At 47.3% G+C, this 13,491-nt stretch overlaps 1 pseudogene; it reads right to left on the bottom strand.

Moving 5' to 3' along the window:
* Positions 1 to 1,928: 1,928 nt before the first annotated feature.
* Positions 1,929 to 2,453, bottom strand: LOC102961688 (annotated as a pseudogene).
* Between the last annotated feature and the right edge of the window lie 11,038 nt (positions 2,454 to 13,491).

Consider the following 13,491-nt stretch of genomic DNA (forward strand, 5'->3'; position numbering starts at 1 on the left):
CTGAAAGACCAAACAGATTTAATAGGGAAGTTTACAGATTTTGTCCCACCTGCTTTCTGTGTTTGGCTGCCCCAGAAGACTAGAATATAAATATTTTCATTACGTCCTGTGAAGGCTTTTTTGCTTGTTTGTTTGTTTAAGTAAAGTTCTACTGGGGCACCTGGGTAGCTTAGTTGGCTGAGTGTCTGGCTTTCAGTTCAGGTCATGGTCTCGCGGTTCGTGAATTTGAGCCCCGTGTCGGGCTCTGTGCTGACAGCTCAGAGCCTGGAGCCTCCTTCAGATTCTGTGTCTCCCTCTCTCTCTGCCCCTCCCCTGTTCATGCTCTGTCTCTCCCTCTCTCTCAAAAATAAATAAACATTAAAAAATTTTTTTAAATTAAAAAAAGAAAAGCTTTACTAATGTGTTATTATTTCAGTAAAGTTATTGCAACAGGTGTAAAAGGCATACATTATCACAGGCTATAAAGTAACAAAGGAATTTTATACAATTAAAATATTACACAGACTGATGGGATTTACTGAATAACTAACAGATCCATAAAGGAAACCAAGTCTGAAATATGAAATCCAGTAGCACCTAGAGTATCTCTGAAAGTAAAACTTTTAACTGTTTCATTCTTTCCTAATATATTTCTTAACTTTCTCCCAAATACAGTGCTCTCAAATCCCAAAGATGAATGAAGGGCATAATGAACCCTGAAACCAAAAACATATCGCCAGAAGAACTATAAACACAGACTCGGACTTAAGAGTTTTAGTTGGAACTCACTGAACTTACTGTACTTGAACCAATCCTAGGATTTCTGTGCACTGAATACTGTATATGAGGAAGGTCTCTCAATCATAAGGTTTGCCAGTAGGGACAAGTTAAAAATTAGGAATATACGGTATTATTCCTATCAAATATTTTTTTCATAAGTTATGTTTATAACAAAACTATAATTAAAATATTTATTATACTTGCTTATTACACATTCAGGGACAGGGCAGGGACATTTATGTGTTTGATAGTTTAGCATCCACTTTATTGTACTTACTTATTTTTGTAAGGAACACGCAACACATACTACATCCTCCCAACATTCAAGGTAATGCAATAGCAAAATTCTCCAAAGAAAAATAACTGGAAATTGCACTAAATACTGTTTTAATTAGGAATAATTACTATAACAAAACAAATAACATTATGCATTATTTTTCCAATGAGCTTCAGTTGGAGAAACTGAACAGCAGAAATCGATCTTTAAGATTTTGGTCATGCAAAACTGGTAATTCTCTGAGATCTGGGAGATGCGTCAGCAAAACCACAGACACAGCCTACCTTTCACCAAAATCCTGGAGAAAAGTATTTTCTGACTTTGGGGGAAAGAAGACTGAACGCTGGCTAAGATGGGACTTGCTGAAGTCTTGAGCCACCTGGGAAGCTGGCCCCAGGAATGAGAGAACCACCGTCCTGGTGGCAGATGAGAAATTAGCTTTGTGTTGAGCTGACTAATGGCTTATTTTAACAGCTGTAAAAAATATATTTTTTTACATTTATTTATTTTTGAGAGAGAGCACAAGTCGGGGAGGGGCAGAGAGAGAGGGAGACACAGAATCTGAAGCAGGCTCCAGGTGATGAGCTGTCAGCATAGAGTCCGACACGGGGCTCAAACTCACATGCCATGAGATCATGACCCGAGCTGAAGTTGGCCGCCCAACCGACGGAGCCACCTAGGTGCCCCTCAATGGCTTTGAATAAAAAAAAAAGTGAAATGCTTCATTGTGTTTTCTCAGAAACTAATAAAAAGATTACAGAGTCCTACACAGTTTGGAGACACAAAGTGGATGCTGAGTGACTAGTGGTCACTCCAGGTGTGGAATTTTAGAAAGTTAGTCCTTGGGGTAAATGACGCCATTGCTCTGGCAGCAGAGAGGAGGTAGGGGACACTCTGTGATCGGCCAGTGGATAGATGAGGGTCCCAGCTGGAGGAGGGATCTTTAGTTCTAGGTTTATCTCCCACTGCTCACACTTCTGTCTTCATAAATGGTGATGTCAATAACTCGAAGTCCTCTCTCAATAGGATCTGTCGGGGGAGGCCTTGGAAAGCATATATCTTCTCACTCTCATACTGGGACGCTGTCTCCAGAACCTTCTCATAATGGGTTTCCATGTGTAAGAATATGGGGAAGCCAAAACAGCCTTCAAGATGTGATTGGCCCCCAAGCTTCTCTGCTTCTGCATAAAGGTTACTTAGAGTTCGAATTGTTTTTTCAAACTGCTGCCTATCAATCCGGCTCTCCTTGGTCTGGAGCTGGCAGTGTGTGGTGCTGCTGTCGTCTTGCTGAATGAATACCTTCCCAGACACTGGCGCCTGCCACGACCTCATGGCAAGGACTGGCTGGGTCTGCCGCCTCCTCGGCCCTCCAGCGGCAGTCACACTGCCTATGTTGTCCTGTTCTGTGACTGTTTGAATGAAATTTTTTCAAAGATGCGGAAACCAGGTTTCTCATCATTTCAAGTCTCTGGGTCTAGCCAAAAATGTCAACATTTAAAATGCAGACTTTTACACAAAACAGGTCGAGGATCTCCAGATAAGTAGAAGGATCTGGGAACAAGTCACCTTTATGCCTATGCAGCAGCTGTTGGCTGGAGCCAGACATCATGCCCTCTGGCTCATCCCAGGCCTCCCCTGGTACCTGGCATCCCTCCATTCCCTTGCCAGTCTCTATGTGTGATACTTGATTGGGAGGATGGGACTCGAGGAGGAAACAGGAGAGAAAAGAGGAATCTTAAAGAGGGTACATGGACTGTAGAGGAATCGGAGGAAAAGGAGAGTAGGAAGAAGGAGGGGCCTGATCCCAGGAAGGTTATCAGGAGCCTCAGGTTGGCAGGTTTATCCTGATTCCAGGAAGAATCAATAGCTGAACCTGAGAAAAGAAGTCCTTGTTTCATTGCCCGAAAGCTACGTGGGACCTGGCTTACCACCTGTGCACAGCCAGACTTCCCTTGTAGATGGTACACCCCAGTGGGATCAGCATCTCTTGTTGCCTGACTAGAAAAGTAACACCGTCTGTGAATTAATAGAAAATATATATGGTGGTCTCTGCCCCTGGTTCCTGAACACAGCTCCTAAATCCATAGAAATTTTCTGGGTGATAGGAGTGTCTTTTGTTCTAATGAGGCAACTCTGGATAATGAGTCTTCTGATAGCTTCAGGATGGGGGCCAGTCACCAAAAAGACCAAACCAGAATTAAAAGCTTGGAACTTCCAGTCCCTGTAGGTTTTGAAACCCTTTGGGAGGGGTGCCTGGGTGGCTTAGTGGGTTAAGCACCAGACTTCAGCTCAGGTCATGATCTCATGGTTCGTGGGTTTGAACCCTGCATTGGGCTCTGTGCTGACAGCTCAGAGCCTAGAGCCTGCTTCAGATTCTGTGTCTCCCTCTCTGCCCCTCCCCCACTCAAGCTATCTCTCTCTCTCTCTCTCTCTCTCTCTCAAAAATAAATAAACATTAAAAAAGAAAGAAAGAAAGAAAGAAAGAAAGAAAGAAAGAAAGAAAGAAAGAAGGAAAGAAAAAAAGAAACCCTTGGGAGCTTCCCTGGTGTAATCTGAAACCAGCCCATAAGGGAAGGGCAATGAGAGACCCAAGAAAGAGGCAGGCCACGCCAGGTTAGCAGGTGGCAGTTTTAAGAAGCAAAGGGAACTTATAGGAGAGGCTAGTCTTGGGCAGCAGCAGGACAAGTGGATCCCCACACCCACCTGCCACATTTTAGGTTGAGAGAGAAAGTCCTTAACTGGAGCCAGTCATGTATACTATGCAGGCGTTTTCAAAACCACATCATTACTCAAAGCTGTGTCCTTGGAGCAGCCTCTAGGAGTAGTAAAGGCAAGTGGAACCCACATTCCAAGGACAGGGGAGGGGGTGGGGACCTCTGATCACCGGGGTCCAACTTATGGGTCAACTAACAGTCCCGTCTTCTTGATGACCTTCCCCAACAGGTCCCACCCTCCATTCTTCAGGAAGGGGACAGGGGCTGAAGACTGAGTTAATGATCCATGATGCCTATGTGATGAAGCCTCCATAAAAGCACTAAAAGTACAGGGTTTGGAGAGCTTCCAGGTTGGCACACCCCAACTCCATGGGGATGGCAGTTCCTGTGCTCAGGACCCTCTCAGACCACACCTCTTCACCTGGCTGTTCATCTGTATCCTTTATCATATGCTTCATTATGTAATAAACCAGTAAGCATAAGTGTTTCCCTGAGTTCTGTGAATGGTTCCAGCCAATGATCGAATCCGAGCAAAATGGTCATGGGAACCTCTGATTTATAGCCGAGTCAGACAGACATTGTAAGCAACCCAGGAACCCACCACTTGCCATTGGCATCTGAAGTCTCGTGGAACTAAGCCATGAACCTGTGGGGTCTGCATCTAACTCTGGTTACTGTCAGAGCTTAATTATAGGACATGTAGGTGGTGTTGCAGAGACTTGCTCGGTGTGGGACAAGGCCATGCATCTGGCGTGAGAAGTGAGGTACAACCATGAAGGAGAAACACAGGAGAATTTTCCTGTAGGCCTTCTCCCACTTGAGTTGTTTCACAATTTTTGGTTAAATCAACTGTTAAATATTTACATCATTATGATTACGAAAGTGTTGTTCTCACACTTGCCAAGTACCAGTTATACATCCTTTCTTGTATAACTTTTATTTTCCTTGAGTTGATGATTACCAAAGTTCAGCTGGATGCTACTGTCCAGGGCAATACGAAAAACTGAAGGGGCTGTCCAGTGGGTCAACCTCCATCTCCCAGCTGGGTGGGAAGAGATCCAGAAGACAGAAAAGAAAAGAAATAAAGACCTGGCAATGTCTGTGATATTTAAGAGCAGTACAATGGGATCAATGGTATGACAGATTAAAGGTGACTAGAAATAAAGATATCTGAGAACAACATTTATGCCGATGGCAAAACCATAAGTGTGATCCTGCAGTCAGTGGCTGGAGTAGAATGAAGGAGTTTGTTCTAGGCCATTTAGGGAGAGAAAGACTTGGAATGTGGAGAAAGCGCTACTTTCTCCCCTTCTGACTCCTTTCCCCACCATTCCACACATGTCATGGATTCCCCGTGCAATACTAGGACCCTTGCAGATGTGGGCTGGGAGGTCAGCTATGCAGGGAGGTGGAAAGGTATTGGCCGGTGCCTCGAATGGGTTTTTTTCCCAGCATGAATTTTGGCCCCAACCCTTCTTCTGTGTGAACTCAGCTCAGGAAAAACAAAGAAAACTCAGCTCAGAGGAAAGAAAGCATCTCCCCAGACCTGGACCCCCTGGAGATGCAATTAGAAAAAAGAGAGAAGTCAGTGAACATTCAGCATAATTCAGAACTCCCGTTGGATTTTGATTTAGCTTATTTGCCTGCTTGGTTCACTTTCTGTTTGGGACTCATGGGGGAATGTGGAGTCTGGGGGTTTCTCTCACTGCGATATGACCTGTCCCCAGAGGCATATCCTGGGCCAGACCTGACAGGTAGGTGGTCCACAGGAGAACCAGCAGTGGTGTGCCCATCAATAATTAACAACCACTTCCTGCGGGGGTGTGGTGGGGGGGACCTCTAACTGGTAGCTTTTGCCAACTTCTGTGGTAGAAATATTCCCACAGCTGGCTGATTTCAAGCTACCAGTGAAACCACTTACCCTGACTGTGAGGCAGGGGAAAGATGTATACAGTTGGCTCCTGCAAGGTGGTAGGAACTGGCTCCAGCACCCACTGATCTAGAAATTTCTCTGGTGTGGTGCGAAGCAACAGAGGTAACCAAGGCCTGGTAGTTTCCATGGATCACTTCCTGGTCTCAGGATCCTTTCTTCCTTTTAGCAGCTCCCAAATCTAAATTCATAGCCACCTCTGTCTCTTTGGGAGTTCCCTTTCATCATGGAGTAGCCCTTAGTCTCCCCAGCCTGCCCTCCTCCCTTGTTCCCGCTAAACAAGCTCACAAGGAACTCTTTGCTTAGAGATACAACTGTAAATCACTAAGAGGAAACAGAAAAAGAGCAACACTTCCAGAAACCTTACAAAGTCCTCCTCAGTTTGGGGGCCCTGGAAGCCCTCTCAGATCATTCCAGACATGTGGTGGAGCTCCCTTGATGGGGGCCAGCCGGCTCCTTCCTGTGATGGTGGGTTCCCGGCACTTTGGAGTGGTTTGTCAGGGTGGCCCCATCTGGCCTTCCTGGATGAGGCAGGGACTTCCGTACTGGACTTCCTAGAGGTCTATGAACTCATTTCTTCCTGAAGACTTGGCTCTTGGGCTCACCCCTGCAATTTCTAGAGGGGTCCCAGACTGCTCATGCCCTCTTTGTGACTGATCTTCAGACTGCTCAGGCTGGCCCTGACCTCAGGGAAGGGTGGTTTCTTGACCTTCTTCTGAGCCAAGGGTCAGGGGCCAGGCTGAGTGATGGGAAACTGAAGGATACTCAGAGGCGGCCATCCTGGTCTTGCTCCACTCAGGAGGTGCTATGAAAGGACACAGGCCCAATTACCAGCTTTCCTAATTTCTCCGGAAAAGCCAGGACAAATCCAGGCTTTTATGTTATGTGAAACCTTTTTCTTTTTAAAGTTTATTTTGTTTATTTTGGGGGTGGGGAGGGAGAGAGAGAGAGAATCCTAAGTCGGCTCCATGCTGAGTGTGGACCTCCCATGACCCTTGATCATGACCTGAGGCAAAATCAAGAGTTGGACACTTAGACTGAGCAACCCAGGTGCCCCTGAAACCTTCCAACTTTTAAATGTTGCAACTAATTCATAAACATACTGCTGGAGCCAAACTAGATGTCTCCGACTGGATCTTGTCTGGCAGGCTGCTGATCATGCCACCTGGTCATAAGCTCGTTCCCCGCCCTTCCTGCTCTTCTGCCCAAATCCCGTCTCTCTGACTACCCCCAGAGCATTCCTTTGTTTATGGTTTCCTCCGGGAGGTATCATCCTGAGATTCATTGTACACCCTGGACTCCCACAGCCGGCCTTCAGAAAGGAAAATACGTGTCGCGTATTGAAAGTGATAAATCAGTTGCCTTGGCGTTTTTGCTTCATCCAGTTGTTAAGGGTTTTGGCCTGCGGGTGGGATGGGTGAATGAGCGGCTTGGGGAAATGCAGAAGCTTAGCCTCAGACTAGCCAACATGGGGGTGGTGGTGAAGAGGAACCCTGTGCTCACCAAACCTGGGCACAGGATGGAGCTAAAAGAAGCGGTTGCTAAGTGCTGTGCCCAGAAGGGCCCTGAGCGGGTGCCACCCAGAGAAGAATAACAGAGGGTGAACAGGGCTGTGGTGGAAGGCCCGGGGCTGAGGGGAGCTGAGTGGCTGACAAGCAGGGGCTGGCTCCAGGTGCCACTGCCCAGTATGATCACTGCACTGATGGTGGGGGTCCCAACAGAGTACAGGTAGGGGATGTGCCAGGACTGATGGAACCTGAGCTCCCCTCCCTCCAGATGTGAGAGCCCCTCCCACAGCTCAGCTGGAGTTACCTATTTGTGAACTACCAAGAGGCAGAGAGCCACGCCCTCGAAGCTCAGAAAGCGACAAATCCTGAATGGGTGTGTGGGCACACTCAGGGTGGGGCTCACAGTTCCCGGCGAGGCCTGTACTTGAAATCCCTTCTTCTTCAAACCTAGACAGTCACTTGAGAGGTGGTACCTTCAAATCAATGGGACTACATGGTGTCACTGGCAAATCTGCCTTACTAGTTTGGGGCATGAAGGTCACGTTCCATTTCCAAAACATATCAAATGGCTAACACTGCTCCCATGATATCCTGAACTGTTTCTCCCCTGAAAACTCAGAAATAGGGGTGTCACTGTGTGTTGAACTGGCTCCGTGGCCAAGCCTGTGAGCCCTCCAAACATAGGTGGTGGTGACTTCACCAGCTTCTGGGGGGTGCCCAGTGCTCTGCTTTCCTCAGGTCATGGCCATCCTGGTGGCAGAGAGCGTGTCAGTCACATGGGTGTGCAGCCAAGGCCTGTGGCCCTGACTGGGTGGCACTCCTACTGACTAGTCACAGCAGGGGCTAAGGTGAGGTGACATGTGAGGTAACATGTGAAGGCAAGTCTTCTTCAGGCCTCCAGGAGGAACCTCCTCTAGGCCTTGGGAGCATGCTCACTGGGTGATTCAGCTGCCTAGTGCCCCAGAGGAGGCCTTGAACAGTGCCCTCACAGGGTAGGCTCCTAAGGCTCTCCCACCTCAAGCTCCCACCTCTGTGCTTCTCAAGCAAGGAACCCTCTCTTTTTTGGGCAACTTCCCCTGCTAACCCCCTGTAGCCACCCTTCTCCACCTCCCTTTCTCCCCAGCCGGGCCTCAGACCTCCACTTAGTCCACATGAGGGAGGCCCACTTCTCCAAATGCTTCCCATCTGTCACTAGAGTTCTAGAACCCATAAACCCTGGATGATTAGCATCTGAAAAAACCAGTTCTTCCTTTCCTGGGGACTAGTAGGGCTCCATCTACACATCTCTGGGAGATGACAGGAACCATTCCATTCTTTGAGTGTCAGGTGAAGATTCAGTTTCATACTGAGCCAGCCTGACCTTGGATTCCTTCTTCGACGCCAGGCTGTCCAGGAGTGTCTGGCGTTGGGGCTCTGCCTTGGGTTCTGTCTATGAAAATTAGTAAAGAACCTGTAGAAAGATCCTTTCCTGAGGCCGGGGCTGCTGGCTTTCAGTGGGCCATGGGAGCTCAGGAGACGTGGGCTCTTTAGAGGGCAGCTCTCCTGTCCATGGCTGGGCATTGGGCACTGGGCACATGGCATCACCACTGTGCCTTGGTGGTCCTGTCAGCAAAGAACAATATTGTAGCCGCTCTGGTGTAGAGTTCCTTGGCTTAGAGAAAGCCTTGCTCCCTCCTTGGGGCCCTCTGCTAGTCTGAGGTGGCCTGGTTCCTAGACACTGTGAATGCCAGTGCTTTACTCCTTGCCCCTGCCTTCTGCAGCTCCAGAGTCACCTGGCTGTTATAGTGCACACATACACAGGGGCAGGCATGCCCACCCTCACAAACGTACTATGCATGGCCACACACGCTCATATATGTGCACATGTGCTCACACAGCTGCACTCATGTATACACAGATATGGGTATATATACATGCACACAACACATGCATGGGTTTGTGTGTGCATGTCTACCCATTCACATATGTAAATCATACTGTACACATGTATATGCAATGTACACATGGGTGTACACACACTCACAAACACATACACAGATATGGCCACACACATGTATACATTCAGAGATACGAATGCACATGTATGGACACACATGGCGTTTGCATACATACTCCCATGCATACATGCTCACTCGCACACTCACATAAACACCATACATGTGCACATATTCACACACACGCATACACACTCACCTGTTTACATATTGTCATATTGAGAGGTATTGTGCCATGCATTGTTCATCATAGTTTAAAGTTTTGCTTCTCTTTTAAGATGTAAATATTTTAAATATTCCTGACAAAAAACCCCAAAACCAAAAACAGTAAATATTCCTGTAAAGGGTCACACTGGAAGCAGTTATTAGTTATTTTATTTCTTAGTTTAACTGGGAACCTGAAAGTAGGTTTTGATGAGGAGAAGGGGGACAACAACTCGGAGTCTGAAATTATGGAAGTAACATTTCCCTGGAGGCACAATTTTGTCAGGTACCCTGTCCCTGAAAGGGCATGGCTAGACCAGACAGAGTGACTTCTTTGAAGCGGAACTCCTACAGAGCTTCAGACTGTCTGATTCTGGAGGTGCCTCCAAAAGCTTTTGGTCTAAGTCCCTCACCTTAGAGAGGGAGAAACTCAAATTCATTGTGGTTAATCAAGTCTCCTAGGTTGTGTTTCCAAAATAGATCTGAATCTGTCTACGTCTTTTCCCTATGATCCACGTGCCCTGGATTTTATTCCAGGGCAAGACTGATTACTTAGGTTATGTGCCCTTTCCTTAGGCCAATGTCTGCAGTCAAGGGGATCAAGGGGATGAAGAGACTAGGGCTGGCCTGGTGCCTGCCCCCCAGCCCCCAGGCTGTGACTGGGAGCCCTCCACACACAATAGAATCAAAGGAAACCTAAAAAGTTTGCCTGCCTAGTCAGCATGGTTCTGTTAGCAGGAGACCAGGAGGCAGGGATGTGAGCACACCAAAAAAACAAAAAACAAAAAACAAAAAACAAAAAACCTGATGGCCATGACTGTATCTTAGCAATTGTCTAGAATGTTCGTCCTCAGAGTTTCCAACAGAAATAAACACAAAGGTCAGTCGTGATGGGGGAGGGGCAGCCGAGGGGGCGAGTCCCAGTGTGAGGACTGTGTTTTGGGAGAGCAGGGATGGAGTGCAGACAAAGTAAGAGGAGGGGTAATGGTGGTCACTCTCTGCTGAGGCTCATTAGATGTGTTACAGTTCAGATTGTCTTTAACTCTAGAGTTAGCGCTTCAGAAACTTGGGGACGTTGGTGTGGCATGTTACAAATGGATAGAGGACTTGGGTGACTTTGTGGAAGTTTTTTTTTTTTTTCCATATTTTAGATATGACTGAAGGGGATATTCTCTTAAAAAATTTTTTTTAATGCTTATTTATTATTGAGAGACAGAGAGAGACAGAGCATGAGCATGGGAGGGGCAGAGAGAGGAAGAGACACAGAAGTCTGACTGCGTCATCCAGGTGCTCCTCTTTCTCTCTCTCTTTTTTTTTTTACTTTGAGAGTGAGAGAGCATGCATGAGTGGTAGAGGGGCAGTGAGAGAGAGAGAGAGAGAGAGAGAGAGAGAGAGAGAATCCCAAGCAGGCTCTGCGATGTCAGCAAATAGCTGGACTCAGGGTTTGATCTCACGGACCATGAGATCATGACCTGAGCCAACTGAAATCAAGAGTGGGACACTTAACCAAATGAGCCACCCAAATGGCCCAAAGCTGTATTTTTAAAATAGCGCATTCCTCATGAGGATGTGAGGTTTAAAAAAAATTTTTTTAATGTTTGTTTATTTTTGAGAGAGAGAGACAGCACAAGCAAGGGAGGAGTAGAGACAGAGGGAGGCAGAGGATCCGAAGCAGGCTCCGTGCTGACAGCAGAGAGCCCCATGCGAGGCTCAAACCCACAAACTGAAAGATCATACCCTGCGCCACCCAGGCGCCCCAAGGATATGGGGTTTAAAAGAGTAAATCCATACACAGAATTTAGCACAATGCAGAGAAAGTGTTCAGTAAAAATGTGTACAGATCCCCAGGTAGAGAAGTGATTTAAATAGGACACTCTTGCCCTTACAGAGAAGACAAAACCTGCTGAAACTTGGCTTCTGTTGGCTGGGACTGGACTCTATGCTCATCTAAGGAGATGCTTACACCATGACTTAGAGCCTCTGGCTGGTGGAAGAGCTTGGTAAGTATATGTCCTTTTCCTTGTAGCTCCTCATTTGCCCAGGCTGCCTCAAAAGAGAAGTCCTCTGGCAGCCTACCATCTGTCAGGGTTTGTCACAGGGAAAGAAAGTCAGAGCCTGGGCCTCAGAGCTTGACAGCTTGGGTTTGAATCCTGACTGTGTGCCTTTGAGCAAGTTAGGTAGCCTCTGTGTGCCCCTATTTCCTCATCTGTAAAATGGAGTAACCTTAGTCCTTAGTTCTTGCTTGTCATGGGACTTGGTTGTCATGGGTTGTCAATACACATCTGAGCCCACAGGACACAGTCATGTGTTAAGTGTTTGGAGCTTAAATAAGCATAGATAGCTATAGTTAAGGAATCTCTCTCTCATATATATATATATATATATATATATATATATATATATATATATAACTTATATGAGATAAACTCAACATACAATTACCAGAGAAGTGCCTGGTGAGTTAATACAGCAAAACATTAGCCATTTCTGGTTGACATATCACCCCATTTCTATCTCTGCTAGTGGAATCTTGTCAGACTGGCAGAGGGACAGGCACAGCCAAATCACCCTTCTCTCCACCCCCTCACGCACTCTTCCCCTGCAGCTAATGTCATGTGAAGCCTAGAGAGTCAGTGTGGAGGTAGGGAGGCAATTTGCATAAGGATCTTGGGAGTTTTCTAAGATTCAAAGTGTTTGAATCATGTCTGAAAGTACCCAGGTGGAGGAGGGAGATGCAGGGGGAGGCAGGAGGAGAGAAGGGCAGGTAGTAGGCAAGAATAGGAAGGGGAAGAAGGGGTGTGTAAAGTCAGGGCCATAAGATGGCTGGACTCTAAAGCTGGCTCCTCTCAGCCCTTTGGGTGCCAGAATCTGCAGGCCACAAGTGGCCACATGCATGACCACAGCTGAAGAGCTTTGTCTATCCATAGAGCGCTGTAGCACAAAGAAGTGAGCCTCACTCTGGGAAAAGAATGTCCTCTTCTTGCCCTATGCCCCAGAAAGCAGTGGTGGCTGTTGCCATGGAAGGAAGGTGGTGCCTGGGTAGCCACAGTAACTGTGGAAGAAAGACAGGGTCAGTGGGGGGGCAGGCCTCAGTCACCACAGTGAACTAAGGGTCCACTGGAGAAATAACAGAACACCAGCTGCAGAGACTGGGTCCCTCAGCATCCCTGCCCATTGTTTCCCATGTTAGGAACTAGGCCTGCCCCCTTGGTCCCAGGTGGCTCCTGGCTTCTTGGACTTCCAGCAGGAAGGAGGAGCAACCCTGGGGTGGGTAAAATCTGACTCACTCGCCTGCACAGGTTAGGGGCCACTTATATGCATCTTATATGTTGAACTCAGGGCACATTCCATTAGACTAGCATTCAGTACTTGGAATGCTGTGTGCATAATTACAAATGACATTCAGGAAAATGAAGGTCCCAGCTGGCTCCCCTTGGAAAAATGTGGCCCGCCTTGAACTGTGGCTGCCCACCCACCTCCTATAAACCCTTTCCTGCCCTCAGCCTTGTGCTTCCAGACAATGGCAATCTAGCCAAGTGCAGAAAAGGGACAGGGGAGGAAGGGGCCAAAACCTGAGGGCTACCAACTTCCAAGTGGAGCAATCTACACTGACCTTAAGAATCTTCCTCCTTGGGGTGACTGGGTGGCTCAGCCGGCTAAGCATTCGATTCTCAGTTTCAGCTTAGATCATGATCTTGCTGTTTGTGGGTTCAAGCCTACGTCGGGCTCTGTGCTGAGAGTGTGGGGCCTGCTTGAGATTCTCTCTCTCCCTCCCTACCCCTCCACCACTCACACTGTCTCTGTCTCTCTCAAAATAAATTAAAAATAAAAAAAGAATCTTCCTCCTTGGGGTGACTGGGTGGCTCAGCCGGTGAAGTGTCTGACTTCAGCTCAGGTCATACATGAGTTCAAGTCCCGCATTGGGTGGGCCCATGCCCCACTTCAGGTGAGCCCTGCTTCTCTCTCTCTCTCTCTCTCTCTCTCTCTCTCTCTCTCTCCCCCTTTCTGCCCCTTGTGGTTGTGGGATTCTCTCTCCCTCTCTCTCCACCCTTGCTCACTTGCACCCTGTCTCTTAAAAAAAAAAAAAAAAAAAAAGAATCTTCCT

The sequence above is a fragment of the Panthera tigris genome, chromosome C1, assembly GCF_018350195.1.
Source record: "Panthera tigris isolate Pti1 chromosome C1, P.tigris_Pti1_mat1.1, whole genome shotgun sequence".
Taxonomy (NCBI): domain Eukaryota; kingdom Metazoa; phylum Chordata; class Mammalia; order Carnivora; family Felidae; genus Panthera; species Panthera tigris.